Source organism: Coturnix japonica, unplaced genomic scaffold (assembly GCF_054131305.1).
Source record: "Coturnix japonica strain WE unplaced genomic scaffold, WE-NBRP24 Scf078, whole genome shotgun sequence".
Classification (NCBI taxonomy): Eukaryota; Metazoa; Chordata; class Aves; order Galliformes; family Phasianidae; genus Coturnix; species Coturnix japonica.
In genome coordinates, this window is record NW_028188981.1 from 368,207 (window position 1) to 387,722 (window position 19,516).

General features: G+C 51.7%; 1 protein-coding gene and 1 long non-coding RNA gene across 4 annotated transcripts in view; one reads left to right on the forward strand and one right to left on the reverse strand.

The window, feature by feature from the left end:
• LOC146751541 (uncharacterized) overlaps positions 1–19,516 on the reverse strand; it is a 91,122-nt gene that overhangs the window by 62,416 nt on the left and 9,190 nt on the right. The window lies entirely within an intron of this gene.
• LOC146751545 (uncharacterized) lies at positions 9,610–11,677 on the forward strand. Its single transcript, XR_014941388.1, has 2 exons — positions 9,610–9,717; positions 9,858–11,677. It is a non-coding gene; the product is annotated as an uncharacterized LOC146751545 (long non-coding RNA).

Sequence of the window (19,516 nt, forward strand, 5' to 3'; positions counted from 1 at the left end):
GCTGTGCCCGCCCAAGGACTGCCCCGGCAGGCCTGGCCCTTGGCAACCGTTCACATGGACCTCAGCGCCATTGGGAAGCTGGAACCAGGGATAAAGTGGATGGGGATGGGTGGATTTCATGGGTTACTTTTAGTAGTGGGCCAGTGAGTGCTCATCCCATTCCCACCCTTCTCTGGCAGGATTTCTTTATGGTGGGAAAACAACGCCTATGAAGGACTGGCAGTTTGGCACCGACGCTGCCATGCCAGCAACTGCCTTTATCCCCGTGGCAGAGCACAGTCAGGAGAGGGGTGAGTGACCTCAGCTGCCCTCTGGGGCTCTGCGTGGCATCGCAGCCTCACCACGGGCTGGGGGAGCACAGACTGAGCACCAGAGCTGTGCCGGGCACTCCCTGGCTCAGGTGCTCTGTTCTCATGGCCACAACCCATTGCTTTCCACAGGCCATGGCAGCTGCTCCTCTGCAGCTCCTGTGCTGCACGAGGCACGCACCGGCGTTGTTCCTTCTTGAGTAACGGCACAACCAGTTGGGAGTGCAACGCCTGTGCTGGAGAGGGCACCGGTAAGAGGCAAACAGCCGCGTGCTGCTGGGCTGGGGCCAGGCCAGGCCTGGCAGCGGCTGTTCAGAGCAGCCCTGCTCCAGTCCCTCCAGCCCGAGACAAACAGGAGCCAGTTCCACCCCATGGCTGGAATTCCATCCTGCTCACCTTCCTGCCTCCCCTTACAGCCTCCAGCACCAGCTCCAGTCTTGCTGGCTTCAGCACCACCAGCCAGCAGGGACTGCAGCCGATTCCATCGTATGTGACACCTGAGAGCAGCAGCTCCGGCACCACCAGTGAGCACGGACTGCCGCCACCCCAAGGCTCAACAGCACCAGAGAGCAGCAGCTCCAGCACCACCAGCCAGGCACCATCGGAGCCAGCTCCCAGTTCCAGCGTGCCTGAGAGCAGTGGCCTGTCCAGCCAGAACAGGCCAGAACGGAGGAGACCTTGCCGGCCATTCCACCGCAATGCTGCACTTGGCTACAACCTCAGGTGCAGGCAGGGACAGCGGGCCCGGACAAGAAGCCGCTCTCCGTTGCAGCGCCGGGCCCCAGAATTTCCGAGCCGGCCCCAGAGACACCTTGGGAGCAGGCAGACAGCAAGCCCAGGTGCTCAGAGCTGCAGCTACACCACACCGGCAGCACCGGGGTCCTCCAGGGCTTCCACAACAGCCGACGGAAGCCCATCCATACATCCAGGGCGGGCCCGGACTCGAAGCCGCTCGCCTCTCCATCGTCGGGCTGCCGAGACCAACAGCCGGCCCCCAAGACGCCGCACGAGCCGGTCCAGGCGGCGAGGGCCAGCCCAGGGGCGGAGCCGCTCCCGGGTACCACGTCGGGCCCGGCACATCACCAGCCGGCCCTGCTGATGCCGCGGGAGTAGCAGCGTGCAACCTACATGCTGGCACCGATCCTCAGAGTCCAGCACCATTCACTGAGAGTTCTCACAGGCCAGCGCCCGCGTGGACCATTGGACCTGACACCTCAGTGGCCTTTTCCAGCCTTCATGATTCTGACCATCTCAACAGCTGTGACACTGAGTGCGATAAGCAAAACCCATGGCAAAAAGCACTCTGTGATAGACAGTAATGTTTCAGCTGTTTCCATATATTATTATATTATTTATGTATATATTTTACTTTATAATATTTTATAATATTATTTAGTTATATCTTATGTTTATATATTTATTTATTATATCCCTTAATAAACTTCCCCACCCTATTTCTGTGTCATGTTTTGGTTTGTTACAGATCACTCGCAGTGTCAGTAGTACCATGCAGTGTAAAGGCCGGGGCTGCTCCAGGCGCTGCCGCAGAGACGGCTCAAGGCCTGGCAGGAATCACCAGCCCTGCTCATGGGGAAGGCTGAAGCAGACAGCAGAGCGCTGCCCAGGAGATGGCAGTGTTAGTAGAGGCAAAGTGTGCTGCAGAGGCTGTCGGTAACAGCAGCACAGCTGCAGGCTCCGCTCTGCGTTGCCTGGTCGAGCTCTGCTGACTGCCACCATTACGGGCAGGCCCAGCTCAGCCTTGCACCCCGCATGCACAGACTGTGATAGACAGTTAGCAATGTTTCAGCTGTTCCTGTATATCAGTCAACATCACCAGCTGGCCCTACTGTTGCCGTAGGAGGGCCGGCTGATGATGTGAACTTCCTAACCAATGTCATCCGAATCCATCCCAAGAAAACTTAATTCCTTCATGCCACTGTCAGTTTAGTTCTTCTCTGCCTTTCCAGTCTTCTCTGTGTTCATCATCCTGCACACAGATCTGGTTACTGGGGACTCTGCTTCTATGGGGTGTCCCAGACACCCCCCTCTGCTGCACTCACCTTGTTGGGGTCTTCCTGCCCCTCAGTGTGCAGCAGCACCAAGGTCACTTCGGGCCGGTGTGGGTGTGGCAGGCACCATTTCTAGATGCCCTTGGCCATGAGGGAATGGTGCTGCAGCTGTAGATGGAGGGGCTGCAGGGGGGAGGCAGCTCTTGCAGCAGCGCACAGTCAGGGGCCCGGTGCCGAACCTGTCTTGGGACCGGTGCTCTTTAACATCTTTATTAATGACATCAATGAGGGAATGGAGTGCACCCTCAGCAAGTTTGCTGACAACACCAAGCTGAGTGGTGCGGTCGATACGGTGGAAGGAAGGGATGCCATTCAGAGGGACCTCAACAGGCTGGAAAGCTGGGCTCGGGTGAACCTAATGAGGTTCAACACAGCAAAGTGCAAGGTTTTGCACTTGGGCCGGAAGAACCCCAGCCACCTGTACAGGCTGGGAGGAGTGGTCCTTGAGAGCAGCTCGGCAGAGAAGGACCTGGGGGTCCTGATGGACGAAAGACTCAACATGAGCCAGCAGTGCGCTCTGGCAGCCCGGAAAGCAAATGGGATCCTGGGCTCCATCAGGAAAGGGGTGGTCAGCAGGGATAGGGAGGTGATTGTCCCTCTCTACTCTGCTCTTGTGAAGCCCCATCTGTTGTACCGTGTCCAGGTGTGGAGCCCTCAGTACAAAAAAGACATGGAGATTTTGGAAAGGGTCCAGAGGAGGGCCATGAAGATGATCAGGGGGCTGGAGCCTCCTTGGATGTTAGGGGGAAGTTCTTTACTAGGAGAGTGGTTAGGCCCTGGCACAGGCTGCCCAGGGATGTTGTGGATGCCCCGTCCTTGGAGGTGTTCAAGACCAGGTTGGACGGGGCTCTGGGCAACCTGATCTAGTAAATGTGTCTGTTTGGTGGCCCTGCTAGGCAGGGGGGTTGGAACTACATGATCCTTGAGGTCCCTTCCAACCCGGGTCATTCTGTGTGATTCTGTGTGATTCTGTGTGTTGCTGCTGCTGAAGGCACTGGGCGGCACATCCACCCTCCTGGCCCCACCTGAACGCTGCGGGGCCTGTGGCTCCAGCACTATCCCAGTCGAGCGTTTACGTGTTGCTGTCATGTTCTTCAGGCTCTGCTTGTGGGCTATTGGCCTCTGATTACCTTTCCTTCCAATAAACGACTCACAGAATCACAGAATCTCTATGGTTGGCCAAGACCAGGCTAAGATCACTGAGTCCCACCGACCACCCCCCAGCTGCCCACTGCCCACGTCCCTCAGGGCCACATCCCCACACTTCTGGAGCACCTCCATGGACGCTGACTCCCCAGCTCCCTGGGCAGCTGTGCCAGTGCCCGACCGCTCTTTCAGCACACATCTTCTTCCTAACATCCAACGGGGACCTCCCGTGTTGCAAATGAGAACTCTCCCAATGTACCCAACATGAAAACCCATGAAAGAAGCAGAGTCAAACCAAGATGTGGTCTATTTCTCCCATCTAGGACATCCTCCTTCCTCTCTCCCAGGAAACACAGCATTTAGGCCAAGTGCAGCAAACTTCATCCCTGCGCCTGTCCCAGATACCGGGAAAGCAAGCTGCCTGTCTGATGCTGTGAAGGAAGCAGCCGCCACAAGGGCCCATCCCTTCACATTCTTCTGTGGGCTGACTGCAGCCCTGAGCCCACCTGCACCTCTCTGCAGCTGAGCAGCTTGCAATGGGCCCACAGCGCTGTGGGGGTCAGCACCGCTGTCCTCCAGGCGGGGGCGAGCTGCGGTGCTCAGCAGAGGGTTTGCAGGGCAGTTCTGAAACCCCTTCCATAAATATCACTCTCATTTTGTTGCGTGTGATTTGCTTTTCCGCACAACCCTTTTCACTCACACCTCGGTGGGAAGCTGCATTGAATGACAATTTATGATTATGCAGCTCCTTTCACACCTACATAGAGCCTTTGCTTTAAGCTTGCACGTGATATTCTGCTGCCTTTGGGTCCATGAGAACAGCTAGGGCAGGAAAATGCAGTGGAAGTGAGCAAGTTGTACCTTGTGGCATATGTGAAGAGAATTAATCACATGAAAAACCCTATCAGAAGAATCTACAGGCAGCAGGTGAGACCGGCGGAGTTCAGTTGATGCACAAAGGCAGCTTTTATCCAGAACTTTGGCTCTTTGCTTGGAGCAGGGCATACAAAAAGCAGGTCGAGGTTTTTCAGGGGATCCTGCAACGTTGCTACTACAGAGGAATCTTTTAATGCTTTGCAAAGCATCCAGGTGTAGAATATAAAGAGAAGATTTCAGCTGTACAGTGTGGTATTTCAAATTAACATTTGGTGTGATTCAGAGTAAGATTATCTGATCTCTTTTCCTGCAAACACTTGGAAGAGTTCCATCGAGGGGTTTATTGTGAGAGACACATCTGTGGAGGAGCTGAGTGGGGGGGCTGGAGTGTGCTGGCACCACTGCAAGGGGAAGGGTGTGCTGGCCATGCTCTGCTGCCAGTGTGCTGGGCTGGGGGCTCCTGGGCATCTGTGTGCTTCTGGGAAACCATGCTGGAGATGTGGAAAGATGAGAGAAAACATGTAATGTCCTCTGTCCCAAGTGAGACCCGTTCAGATCCTAGGCTGCTTTAGGTGCTGTGTGACAGAGGAAGGAGCTGCCAGCTCACCACAGCCTGCCTTGGCAAGCAGAGCCCAGCTTGCTTGCTGGTGGCCCTCCCAGAGATAGCGTCAGTCTTAATTTGCAACAGGTGGATGCTGGCCTGAAAGTGCACAGTGCGTCTTGGCTACCTCTAGGCATGATTTGTGTGCCAATACAGTGCAAAACCCCAGCAACCAGTCTGCGGGGACAGGGAGCAGGAGGCCCGAGAAGGTGGTTGCAGGGGGAATATTTTGGCAGCGGGGTCTTCAACTCTTCATTATGAGGGAAAACCTGGGATGGATTGCTCTGAGGTCAGCTCGAGCCGGTGTGGAGTGTTTTGAAGCAGAACCCCAAGCTGATCTGCAGCCTTCCCGCCCTGGCCAGCAGCAGGGGCACAAAGTGTGGCTTAATTCCAACCCTGAAGGAAAAATGATTTCTTCACATGATGCTGCTTGCTGGCTGCTGGTGGCAAAGTATGGGCTGGGGCATGTGGCAGTGTGCATGGCCGGGCAGGACGGGTTCTGAGTCAGAAGCTTTTGTGATGTTGCTAAATTCAGCTTTTCCTGCTATCTGCTGGGAGATGCTTTGGTGCAGCCTTTCTACCTTCAGAAATACAGTTCAGATCCAGTTCTTGTGAGCTGCACGTATTCACTCTTTAGGCCTCAGAAAAATGGAGTGAGAAGTGCTGCCTCAGACTGGAAGGCATGTGACAGCAATTAAGCATCAAGGCAGCCTGCCTTCCCAGCCAGGACATGGTGCCTTATTTCCCTGTTATCTGGATGTCAGATGATTTCATTTGAAGTTCTAACAAGGCCCCAAACTGAGGATCTGGGAATGCACAGCAGCTTTGCTGTGGTTCTCACTCTGGTTTATTGTATTGTTCCCAAGAAGCCAGATTGTTACCTGGCTGGGGCTAAGCGAGGAGGTAATACCTACCTAATGCCATATTATACAGAATTTTTTCCCAGCCCCATGCAGTGCCTCAAATCCCATCCATCATTCCCCAAGTGCTAGGAGGCAGCACTCTTGCCTCCATCTCAGTAGATACACCAGGACCAGCTTGGTGTCAAAGGTTCGGATCTGGTCTGAGTTCATAATAGCCCTCATGCAGTAGTGACTGGCTCCCAGCAGCTCACTTGATCACTGATTCCAGGAAAGTAGCAATCAGATTTGCCATCAAACTGTCTCTGACACACCAAGATGTATCTTTTCCAAGGAAGGACTTAATGCGAGCTTCTTCTGCTGTTTCTTTTTTAATATGTTTTTATTATTTTTATAGCACAAGAAGCAGAAGCTGCAGAAGAAAATACTGCAGAGGCATCACGTCTCCCCTCTCAGATGTGAGAAGCAAAGGCTTTGTGGTGGAATGGGGGAAAGCTTTGCTTCTAGGTTTCTGAGCTTTGGCACAAGTCCCTGTGGGATCCACGTTCCTGGGCCTCCCCAGCCTCTGCACAGTGGTGTTTTGCAAAAGTAGGGCTGGTGCTGGAGTAAGCAAAGAATAATGCAGAGGTGCTCAAGGCAGCAATGCAGTCTGGATGCCACACTTATGGTGAATGGCTCCAAGTTGACTGCTGCCACCATGAACCTCTGTCATCACAGAGAGCCCATATCCTGGGGCTGAAAACCCACCAGACTCATGGATGTGAGCTCCTCTCTGCAGCCCCTTCCCTGGAGCAACTCTGACCCAAAGGAGCAGAGCTCACCCAAAATTAACATGGGTGTTTTGCTGGAAAGCTTGAGGGAGTTCCTGAGGATTTTCAGTTTTCTGCTATGTCAACCAAATGCAGGTTAAGACTGACCCCTAAAGGGCAGCAAGGACCTGTTAGATCTCAGAACAGCCACATAAACTCCCAAAACCTTCATAAACTGATTCACCTGCAGCTTTGAGCCACAATAAAAGTTGATTTGGAAATAAACCAGCATATATTCTAGTCTGCAAAATCTGTCAACTTTAGCAGAAAATGTGCTGCCTGGGGAGCTGGGGGGGTCAGCATCCATGGAGGTGCTCCAGAAGCGTGGGGATGTGGCCCTGAGGGACGTGGGCAGTGGGAAGCTGGGGGGTGGGACTTGGTGATCTCAGAGGTCTTTGCCAAGCATAGAGATTCTGTGATTCTGTGAGTCGTTTAGAGTCATTTATTGGAATGAGAGGTACACTATCAGCGGCCAACAGACCACAAGCAGAGCCTGGAGAACATGATGGCAACACGTAAACGCTCGACTGGGAAACTGCTGGAGCCACAGGCCCCGCAGCGTCCAGGTGGGGCCAGGAGGGTGGATGTGTCGCCCAGTGCCTTCGGCAGCAGCAACACGCCGGGTTCCAGCAGGGCTGTGTCCGGCACCGGGACCCTGACTGTGCGCTGCTGCAAGAGCTGCCTCCCCCCTGCTTGGGTGCCCCCAGCCCTGTGAGGTGTGATGGTTCCACAGGGGGTGGCACAGAGCGGCCATTGTGACTTGCAGGGTGTGGAGCAGAGCTGAGGCTGCGGGGCTCAGGCCCAGCTCAGTGCGACTTGTGAGGTGAGCAGGGAGGAAGGGGCTGCCTGAGGCTACTGAGGGAGGAGGGTTCCCCAGCACTTGGGGGCCTGAGCTGCCAACTCAGCCTCGTTCTGCTTCTCCCATAGGTTGGCACGCAGAGGACGAAGCCTGGTATTGCTGGGATAGACACTCTGCGAGAGCTCACCGTGAAGCACATGATGTCCGAGGGGACACAGGAGGCCACCGGCTCAAGAGAGCCAGGTGAGAGCAAAGTATTCCTGCACGCAGCTCCCCGACACTGGGCAGAGAGGTGCTGGGGTTCTGCCTGTGGTGGAGAGGGGAGCTGGGGGAACATAGAAGCTCACATCTGCTCCATGCAGGGCCCCTCTGTTCCTTGGCCAGGGGGGCTGCAGTTGGGCTGTGGCTGACTGCTGGCACTGCTGGGCCTACGGTGTCCCTTCCCCTCCATGGCTTCTGGGGCACCTGGCCCTGCAAGGTGCTCACTGCTGTTCCTCTCTCCTCTCCAGCATGTGTGCTCTGTGGTCAAGTGGAGGAGGACTTGAGCATATATGGGCACAAACATGAGAAACTTGGGTTCAGCTTCCATACTTTTTGTGTGGTGAGTTCCCTCATGGCTGCTGCCATCTTCATCCAAGGAATGGTTGCCTCCTTTCTGCCCTAACAAGGTCATGGTTTTACTTCTCATACAGATATTTTCCACTGGTCTTTGTCAACCTGGAAATGCAGGTTGCTTTGAAGAAGACCTGATACGCGCAATCAGGCAGGCAGAGCAGACGGTGAGCACTGGACCGGAACAGGGAGCTTGGTGCCAGGAGAGCTGAGCCTGGCCCCAAGAAAGCAATCCCAGCCCCTCCTCCCAGCTCCAGGAAAAATCCCTGCCCTTGCAGACCAGCCCTGTTCACCAGGCAGCTCTGCAGAGTGCCACCCAGCCCTGCCTGCATCCTGCGCCCTGCGTAGCACCCGCTGCGTAGGCCCTGAGCCTGCAGCTGATGGGGCTGTTCTGCTTTTTCCAGCTCTGCTTCGTCTGTGGCAAACTGGGGGCCAGCATCACCTGTGCAGAGCCGGGATGTGAGAGGAGCTTCCACCTGTCCTGCGCCTCTGGGGGTGAATGCGTCACCCAATACTTCGGAGAGTTCAGGTAAGAGCTGCCAGGTGTGTCCTGTGGGCCTCCAACCCTGCTGTCAGCATCAGCCAAAGCAGTGAGGAACGTGCTGTGACACCTCCCTGCAGCCTGACAGAGCCAGAGCCAAGGCCTGGGGCTCCTTCCCGTTCCTCTGCCCTCCTCACAGCCCTTCTCACCTGGACCATCCCTTCCATCTTCCCCCAGGTCCTACTGCTGGGTCCATCGTCCACATCAAGCACTGGAACCAGCATCAGCGCAGGACACGACCTGCATCATTTGCATGGAGCCCATGGATGACAGCAGGTCGTATACCACCATGTCTTGTCCAGCCTGCCAACACGCCTGGTTCCACCGGGCCTGCATCCAGGTAGGAGCCCTCCTCTTGCCCCACAGGCACCACAGGCGCTCAGCAGCACCAGGCCCGGCTCACACCCACACTGCTTGTGTTTCTGCTGCAGGAACAGGCCCTGCGTGCAGGGATTTACTGCTTCCAGTGCCCCCTCTGCAGAGACAGGGACTGGTTTGTTACAGATATGCTCACTATGGGGATCCGAATCCCATTCAGGTTGGTGTCCTTCAGACAGCTCTTGAGATGCCTGGCCCTTGGCAGCCATTCACATGGGCCTCAGCATCATTGGGAAGCTGGAACCAGGGATAAGGTGGATGGGGATGGATGGATTTCATGGGTTACTTTTAGTCCTGGGCCAGTGAGTGCTCATCCCATTCCCTCTCTTCTCTGGCAGAAAACCAACATGGGAGGACAACAATGCCTATGCAGCACTGGGAGATCGGCACCAACGCTGCGATGCCAGCAGCTGCCTTTACCCCCACGGCAGGGAGCAGTCAGGAGAGGGGTGAGTGACCTCAGCTGCCCTCTGGGGCTCTGCGTGGCATCGCAGCCTCACCACGGGCTGGGGGAGCACAGACTGAGCACCAGAGCTGTGCCGGGCACTCCCTGGCTCAGGTGCTCTGTTCTCATGGCCACAACCCATTGCTTTCCACAGGCCATGGCAGCTGCTCCTCTGCAGCTCCTGTGCTGCACAAGGCACGCACCGACTCTGCTCCAACTTGAGTCAGGTCACAACCAGCTGGGAGTGCGACAGCTGTGCTGGAGAGGGCACCGGTAAGAGGCAAACAGCCACGTGCTGCCGGGCTGGGGCCAGGCGAGGCCTTGCTCAAGTCCCTTTGGCCCGGGACAGATGGGAACCTGTCCCACCCCGTGGTTGAAGATCTGTCCCATTCACCTTCTGTCTCTCCTTACAGCTCCCAGCACCAACTTGGACAGCGCTGGCCCCAACACCACCAGCCAGCACGGGCTGCAGGCATCTCAAAGCTCTATGACAACAGAGAGCAGCAGCTCCGGCAGCACCAGCCAGGCACCATCGGGTCAAGATCCCAGTTCCCAGGTACCTGAGCCACTGTCCATACATCCAGGGCGGGCCAGGACTCGAAGCCGCTCGCCTCTCCATCGTCGGGCTGCCGAGACCAACAGCCGGCCCCCAAGACGCCGCACGAGCCGGTCCAGGCGGCGAGGGCCAGCCCAGGGGCGGAGCCGCTCCCGGGTACCACGTCGGGCCCGGCACATCACCAGCCGGCCCTGCTGATGCCGCGGGAGTAGCAGCGTGCAACCTACATGCTGGCACCGATCCTCAGAGTCCAGCACCATTCACTGAGAGTTCTCACAGGCCAGCGCCCGCGTGGACCATTGGACCTGACACCTCAGTGGCCTTTTCCAGCCTTCATGATTCTGACCATCTCAACAGCTGTGACACTGAGTGCGATAAGCAAAACGCATGACAAATAGCACTCTGTGATAGACAGCAATGTTTCAGCTGTTTCCATATATTATTATATTATTTATGTATAAATTTTATTGTATAATATTATATAATATTATTTAGTTATATATTATTTTTATATATTTATTTATTATATCCTTTAATAAACTTCCCCACCCTATTTCTGTGTCATGTTTTGCTTTGTTACAAATCACTCGCAGTGTCAGTAGTACCATGCAGTGTAAAGGCCGGGGTTGCTCCAGGCGCTTCCGCCCACCAAGTGCAATAAGCAAAATCCATGGCCAAAAGCACTCTGTGATAGACAGTTAGCAATGTTTCAGCTGTTCCTATTTATCAGTTAACATCACCAGCCGGCCCTACTCATGCTGTAGGAGGGACGGCTGGTGATGTTAACTTCCTATCCAATGTCATCCAAATCCATCCCAAGAAAACTTAATTCCTTCATGCCACTGTCAGTTTAGTTCTTCTCTGCCTTTCCCGAGGTGGGCAGCTTTAGGGCCTGGATCCAAGGGCTTCCCTTCCCCAGCACCCAACCCATTCCTTCCTCCGCACAGCCCGGTTCAGGCTGAGCTGGGTTCTGGCCCTGACTCCAGCGGGGTGCAGCGTTTCCAACGCACAACATGGAGGAGTCCAGGTTGGCAGCTGCAGCCCCCTTCTGGGGCACACATCTTCCACACACTCGAGAAACCTCCTAGGCTGTTGTTTCTGCACTCTGCTGTATTTCCAGCATAGATCGGGGAAGTCCAAGTCTGCCCCTTCTTCCTTGCCTCTCCCTTCTGAAGAGTTCATAGTCCTTTCCTGCAGAAATACAGCCATGAGAATTGTTCCACAGTGTCTCGTTAATGGCAGCTAAGTCCTAGTTTGCGTCATGCACGATGGCTTCCAGCTCCTACCTGTACTTACTGGGGCTGCTTGGCAGCATGAGGAGCTCCATCCTTTAGGACTCTGGAGCAGATAATGAGAGAGGGTGGGGAAGCCCACAGGGATTCAGGACATGGTGTGCATGGCATGGAGCTGGGGAAGCCTCCCAACACTTTGAGATAGCCACTGCCAGTCAGGGACAGATCCCAGCAGTCCCTGCTGAGCATGAGAACAAGGACACAGACACACAGAGTGTAACTTTGCTGAGGGATTAATTGATCATCAGAGGGTGTCACTGATCATCGGGATTTTCACTGGGCACCAGAGGGCAGCACTGGTCATCAGAGGATGTCAGAAAGCAGCACTGGCAAGGAGGAGCCTTGCCCCTGCATGGTTTGTCCCAAGGACTCAGGGCAGGAGAAGGACAGGCATCAGCCAAGAGACCCGGGGCAGGACATTGAGTCCCCTGGGGACAGAAGCCACAGCCTCTGTCCCAGCTGCATGGTGGCTCTGGCCCATCCACAGGGCACTGCCCCCTCCATATCCGTTCCTCTGCACGGCCCCATAGAGCGCAAGGGAAGGGCTGGAGGTGACAGTGCCCAGGTCTCCCTGGAACACTCCACGGACAGTTCCCTCCATGCCATCAATTAATTCCCAGCTCCTGATGCCTGGTCCTCAGGGCTGTGGAGACACCCAGGGTCCCCCAAGTGCCCTGTGGGGCTGTAGGTGTCCCTGTGCTGCTCACCTGGACATGCAGATCCAGGGCCACACACCTCAGGCGCAGGGGATTCTCCTCTGTTCTGCTGAGCACATCCTGGGGAGAAAGGGGCTGTTAGGGACACACCAAATGTACTGAGACAGTGGGACACGCTAGGGACAGTAGGACACACTGGGTTGGCGTTGGACATAGGGACAGAGCAGGGGTTTGTGTGGCCCATGTCATCAATTTATAAGCAATGAGCCGATAATGTTCCAATTAGAAACTTTTATTAATTGTAGCGGGTAAAACAAAAAGGCAATTCAGCGCTGGGCGACAGGGGAATCATCGTTCCTCCAACTGCCGCGCCTTCCCGTCCCTTGCAACTTCTTTTGTAAGGTCCATCCCGAGTGTATTGTCCTTTAATTGGTCGGTCGTGATCGTGCCACTTGGTGTGTCGTTCCTTGGTTGGTCCTTCCGTGAAACTTTGTATCCATCGGGGCGCGCTTTGCCTGTAACTATGCAGAGTACACAATCTACCCATAAAATTAGAGTGTTCTGCAACCCTTGTGGCCTCCATATTCCACCATCACATCCCGGTCCTAATGAACAAGCACTCCACCACAATGCTACCACATCCCGGTCTTAATGAGCAAACATTTTATCACAGTCCCCCCTTTTCTTTTATTGTACTATTTTGTTTTGCTCATTAAACCGTTTTAGTTCTTGTCGACTCCTGGGCTCTTTTTCTTTGTTCTAACTGTTTTCTTAGTTCAGCCATTGTATCTATTGCTACCCCCGTTTGATCAGCGTAGGTGCAACATTGTTCTTTAAGAGCCACACATTGTCCCCCTTGCTGCAATAGGAGAAGATCCAACCCCCTTCTATTTTGTAACACTACTTCTGATGGGACCACTTAAATGGCTCATGTGTCTGTACCTCTGTACCCCAACCCTCATTAATGAGACTTAATATTATTATCAATTGAGCTAGTTTTAGATAGGCAGTTTTCCCACTGCAGTAGTGAGTCTTTAATTGTTCGGGGGAGTTATTTCCAGTCTTGGGGTATCTTCTGCATTCTAAATCTTTGGATTCATTCATAATGGAGCAGACCCCTCCACATGTTTTATCTCCTCTGCCTCGCCCATCGACTCGGTTGCCTCGAGCCATGGGGTATATAATCTTCTCGGCAGCAAGAGTATTCTTCAGGAGGGGCTGGTTTTGCTTCCCTTTTAAGTGGGTCTTTGGGGTACTGCACCCTATTCTTTTTCCCACTGGTTATACACTTAAGTGATGCTGGTAAGGATCTAAATTCACCCCCAGGTTTACCCCCTTCTATTAAAATTTCCACGGCCACTCTGAAGGCTAATAACCAATTTGTGTATCCCTGTTTCCGCAGTGGGTCCACTACCTTTCTAAAACATATCCCAACAGTTGCATTCACAATAGTCAAAATATTCCCTTCTACATTAAATTCTATACTGATACGTTTATACAATCATTGTTAATTCATGTTCTCATTTTCCTTGACGGAGGGTTTCGTGACAGTTTTACTTTCAAATCACCCGCTGGACTAGTGACTCTCCATTCGTGATTTTGTACTGGACCCTTAACACAACTAGCATGTGTCCATCCTTTTTCAGCAGTTCTGATGGCAGTATTGGTAGTCAATAATACCAGATAGGGACCTTCCCAGCGAGGCTGCAGTGTGGTTTCTCTCCAGGTCTTTATCAGAACCCAATCTCCAGGCTTTATTCGATGGAGGGTAATGTCCAGAGGGGGTCTTTGAGTCAATTGTCCCTTTTTCCACAATTCCTGTTTATACTTCATTAATTCCGTGATATAAGCTTGAATGTTCTGATCTACCACCCCCGGGTGATCTTTAGGGGTTCCTGCATCATATGGCATTCCGTATAACATTTCGAAGGGAGATATTCCTATGTCAGCCCGGGGCTGGGCCCTAAGGTTTAAGAGGGCAAGGGGAATGCATTTTATCCATGAGAGCTTAGTTTCTAGTGTTAATTTGGCCAATTGCTTTTTTAGTTCCCCATTCATTCTCTCTACTCGCCCTGAACTCTGTGGGTGCCAGGGAGTATGTTCTTCCCATTTTATTCCCAAGGCTTCAGCTATATTTCTAGTGATTCTTGATGTAAAGTGTGGTCCTTGATCTGAATCTATTACTTCTGTTACCCCATACCTAGGGATGATTTGTTCGAGTAATATTTTTGTTACTACCTGAGCTGTTGCTTTAGTTGTGGGGAATGCCTCTACATAATGTGTGAGGTGGTCTATTATGACTAATACATATTTATATCTTCCTACTTTAGGAAATTCGGTAAAGTCAATTTGGACTCTAGAAAATGGCCTAGTGGCCAAGGGTCTTCCCCCCATAGGCAGTTTTCTTTGTACGGCTCTGTTTATCTTTAAGCACGTAATACATCCTTGAGTAATATGTCTAGCTAAATTATGTAGGCCTATACACATGTACTTAGTGGCAAAATGATCTATTAAAGCTTGGCTTCCCCAGTGGGTCCGTTCGTGCAACTGGGTCAGCACCTGAGATGCTATTGACTTAGGCAGTACCTCTCTCCCGTCAGCTAGATACCACCTCCCTTCTGTGTTTTTAGTTATTCCCATTTGATTCAGTTTTTGTTCTTCCTTCGGTGTAAACGAAGGGGCCTCATCATGTGTCAATTCTTCCTGCCTCTCCTGCCTCAGGACCAATTCCCTGAGGGCAGCTTGCTTAGCTTCTAGGTCTGCTGCATTATTTCCTCTAGTCTTGTAATCGGTCCCCTGTTGGTGTCCTCTAAGGTGTACCACCGCTATCTTCTTTGGTTTTCGTAGGGCCACTAAGAGTTGCTTTATTAATTCTTGATGTATTAAGTCCTTTCCTTGGGAATTTATCAATCCCCTTTCTTCCCAAATCTTCCCAAAGGTATGTATTACCCCATAACTATATTTGGAATCGGTATAGATAGTGCCCTCTTTTCCCTGTAATCTTTTTAGTGCCTGTAAAACAGCATACAGCTCGCAAGCTTGAGCTGACCAAGTGTTACTCAAGGGTCCTGATTCCAATACCCGGAGGGTCTTTCCATCTACTATTGCATAACCTGATCTTCTCTTTCCCTCCACTACTCTAGAGGATCCATCCACAAATAATTTTTCCCCTTCTCTTAATTCTTCTTCTTCTAAATCTGGTCTGATTTTTGTTTGTTCTTCTATCGTATGTAAACAGTTATGAATGAGTCCCACATTTTCGGGTTTTCCATATAAGAATTCTGCAGGATTCTGGAGACTTGTGGTCTCCAGGGTTAAGTTAGGGGCTTCCAGTAAGATACCCTCATACTTTAGAAGACGAGAATCAGATATCCATTTTTCAGCTTTTTGTTGGAGCACATTTCTAATATTGTGGGGAGATAGTACCTTTATATTGCTGTTAAAAGTAATTTTCCTGGCTTCTTCTACCAACAACGCACACCCAACAATTGCTTGTAAGCAAGTGGGCCATCCTCAGCTCACAGGGTCTAATAATTTTGACAAATATCCAACGGGTTTCTTCTTCCCTGCCCAATCCTGTGTTAAAACCCCATACGCTGTACCACTGTCTATGTTAACGAATAAATAAAAGGGTCTTTTTAAGTCAGGCAGGCTCAAGGCAGGGGCATTGATGAGATCCTCCTTCAGCTTTTGTAGATTCTCTTCATCTTGTCTATCCCACTTTATTAATCCATCGGTACTGAGCTTTTGATATAGAAACTTTACTTTACTGCTATAATTTTCAATCCATTGTCTACAATATCCCACTAATCCCAGCAATTGTCTTATTTGTCTCTTATTGTTTGGCGACTTCAGGGACAATATTCCTTGTATCCTTTCAGGATCTATCTTCTTTTCTCCTTTACTCAGGTAATGCCCTAGATATCTAACCTCCTCTTCCACAAATTGCAATTTCCTTTTTGATACTTTAAGTCCTTTCAGTCCCAAAAAGTTCAGCAATTTAATACTTTCTTTCCGAACCTTTCCCTCATCCTCTCCAGCAATTAATAGATCATCTACATACTGTATTAATTTGGTATCAGGATCTAGCTGATACTCTTGCAGGATCTGTTCTAGGGCTTGCCCAAACAAATTAGGGGATTCTGTGAAGCCTTGGGGGAGTACAGTACTAGAAACTCTACCTCCTCAGCTTGGGGACCAATTTTCAATTTTATCAAGGGCTCCTGTTGTTTCTGGGTCCCCAATATATAGAGCCCCTGACACCCCTAGTCTTCTTGGAAGGACTTTTCGTCTCTCATTCTAACCCTGCAGTCCCTCTTCAGGTGTCCCTTTTTCCTGCAATAATAGCATATTCTCTCCTCCTCCCTGTTTTCAGGCTTCCTAAATTTTTGCTGTCCTGGAATTCGATTTTGCGTCCATCCCCCCATTTTCCTTTCCAATTCCCTACTTTCTCTGACCGCTGCTACCATCATCCTAACCTGCCTATTATGTCTTTCTTCCTCCCTTCTTACATATACCTTCTGAGCTTCCCTCAAAAGTTCATCAAGCCCCCAATTCTGCCAATTTTCTATCTTTTCTAGTTTCTTGCGGATATCTTCCCAAGCCTTAGCTACGAACTGTGTTTTGAGCAGAGCCTGGCCTATCGGTGTATCGGGATCCAATCCTGAATATAGTTGTAAATTCTTGCGTAACCTTTCTAGCCATTCAGTGGGTGTTTCCTCCTTCTTTTGTCTTTCATTAAAAGCTTTATTTATATTCTGACCTCTTGGGACTGCCTCCCTAATGCCCTGGATAATGATAGTTCGCAGGTCCTGCATGTGAGTCCTATGATGTTGATTTTGATGGTCCCATTGCGGATTCTGTAAGGGCCATTTAATATCCGCAGCGGGCCCGTGGGCATGTTGAGCATCCCAAATGCGCATCCCTGCACGCCTAATCATACCTCTCTCTTCTGCTGTGAACAGTATACTTAGAATAGATTGTAGTTCCTCCCAGGTATAAACATTTGGCCCTAAGAACTGATCTACTCTGTCTGCCACCCCCAGGGGATCTTCTAGTATATTACCCATTTCCTTCTTAAAATCTCTAACATCCCCTGAATTTAAGGGCACTGATATAAACCCCATCTGAGGTTGTGGACCTCCCATGGGCATTTCTCTTAAAGGGTAGAGGTTATTTTGTCGTGCCTTTGCCCGTGTCACAGGCCCTCCCCCTTCTATCTTTTGTACTTCTCCCTCTCTCGAATCCATCTGCCCATGATCCAACTGAGGAGGAGAAGGTAGGGGAATTGCTGGTGGTAAAGCATATGGTGGGGGTCCCACTAAGGCCTCCTCTTCCCTTCGAGGCTTACGTTTTTCGACATCTTTTTCTGTTCGTGTCAAATTAAAAATGGGGACTCCTAAACCCTCTGGGCGAGTGACCCATACTGCTGCATAGTCACTTTCTTCTTGATTGAAAGGGGTTTTGGAGTTTACCCAAAAATTTAATTGCTGTTGTACCCAATCTTCATTAGAACCATACTTAGGCCACCATACTGCCGGGCCAATTTGTTGTCCGCTCCAAATTTCTACACAATAATAAATCATCTTTGCCTTATCTTTATTTCTTGTTCCTGGATAGTGCGTCCAGACACTTAGCATGAACCCTAGAGGTGAGTCCTTAGGAATGGATGGTCGTTTAGAAGGGGCGGATGGTTTAGTTTTACACTGCCCCATCTCGTTCTTTACTTCTTGCTCTCTTGTTTTATTCAACGTCTGTAGCTCCCCCTAGTGCCCTTAGCTCTAGGATGCGATCCTCCATAGAGCCCGTAGCTCTAGGGGAATACCAAAGAATAACCCTCCATAGAGCCCGTAGCTCTAGGGGAATACCAAAGAATAACCCTCCATAGAGCCCGTAGCTCTAGGGGAATACCAAAGAATAACCCTCCATAGAGCCCGTAGCTCTAGGGGAATACCAAAGAATAACCCTCCATAGAGCCCGTAGCTCTAGGGGAATACCAAAGAATAACCCTCCATAGAGCCCGTAGCTCTAGGGGAATACCAAAGAATAACCCTCCATAGAGCCCGTAGCCCTAGGGGTTGTGGTGGTGAAAGGGTCCCGCTTATACCCTGTACCCACCCTTCGGCGTGCCCTCACTCAGTGTTGCGTTCACTCACTTCCCCCAGGTCATGGCCCACGTCCTCGCGGGCAATGGGAACCGCACTACTGTGGGGTCCACACTCGCTTGGGTTGATGCCGGCTACCGGCTCCCCTCTCACTCACACAACACTCGTCACACGCCGGATTCCCAACCCAGACCGGACTATACTCACCTGTCCTGCGTCTTCGTCCGGACTTTCGTGCACGAAATTTAAAGGGTTAATCGGTTTTTCCTTGCCTTTGTGTTTTAAATTTCGGATCGTCGGCGGGAGTAGGGCGGGAGGATAGGAGCCGAGGCCGCCTATTTAGGCGGGGCGCCCCCCTCAGGCTCCTCGTACCTACGCCAGTACTCCCGATCCGAGTCACGGCACCAAATTGTCGTCAATTTATAAGCAATGAGCCGATAATGTTCCAATTAGAAACTTTTATTAATTGTAGCGGGTAAAACAAAAAGGCAATTCAGCGCTGGGCGACAGGGGAATCATCGTTCCTCCAACTGCCGCGCCTTCCCGTCCCTTGCAACTTCTTTTGTAAGGTCCATCCCGAGTGTATTGTCCTTTAATTGGTCGGTCGTGATCGTGCCACTTGGTGTGTCGTTCCTTGGTTGGTCCTTCCGTGAAACTTTGTATCCATCGGGGCGCGCTTTGCCTGTAACTATGCAGAGTACACAATCTACCCATAAAATTAGAGTGTTCTGCAACCCTTGTGGCCTCCATATTCCACCATCACATCCCGGTCCTAATGAACAAGCACTCCACCACAATGCTACCACATCCCGGTCTTAATGAGCAAACATTTTATCACAGCCCAGAGGGGAATAGGTGTGCCCAGAGACTTGTGGGTGCCAAATAGAGAGGAAGGGGGATCTGAAAAGGAAGAGAATGGGGGAAAATTAAACACAGGGGGTTAGGCACCTAAAGAGATGAGAATCGGGCTGCCAAAGAAAGGAGACCTGTTGGTTCTAAAAGGATGGGATATGGAGACCCAAAGAGAGGGCATTTGGAGCCACAAAGAGAAGGGATTTGGGGAACCCAAAGAAAAGATTACTAGAGTGCAAATGTGAGAAATCTGGATATGCCAAGTTGAGGGGTGGCCTCTAATGGGCAGGGACAGACCCCAGCTGCCCCTGTGGAGCTCTCTACAGAGCCACTCTTGGGCACAATCAGTGTGGCTGCCCAGGCACTCACCACAACAACTTCCAAGTCCGGCACTTGCACAGGTGGCTGTGGGGAGAGGAGTAGGAGAGGGAGTGAGAAAGACGCTGGCATCAGGGACCCCTGTGGCCAATCACCTCCATCCCCACCCCATATCCCCCATGGGTGCTTCACCCAAGCTTTTACTGTGCAGCACAGGAGAGCGAGGAGCTCTGATAAAGTGACTGCTGTCACAGAGTGAGCAGTGACAGCAGGTGTACGAGGTTTACAGCACTG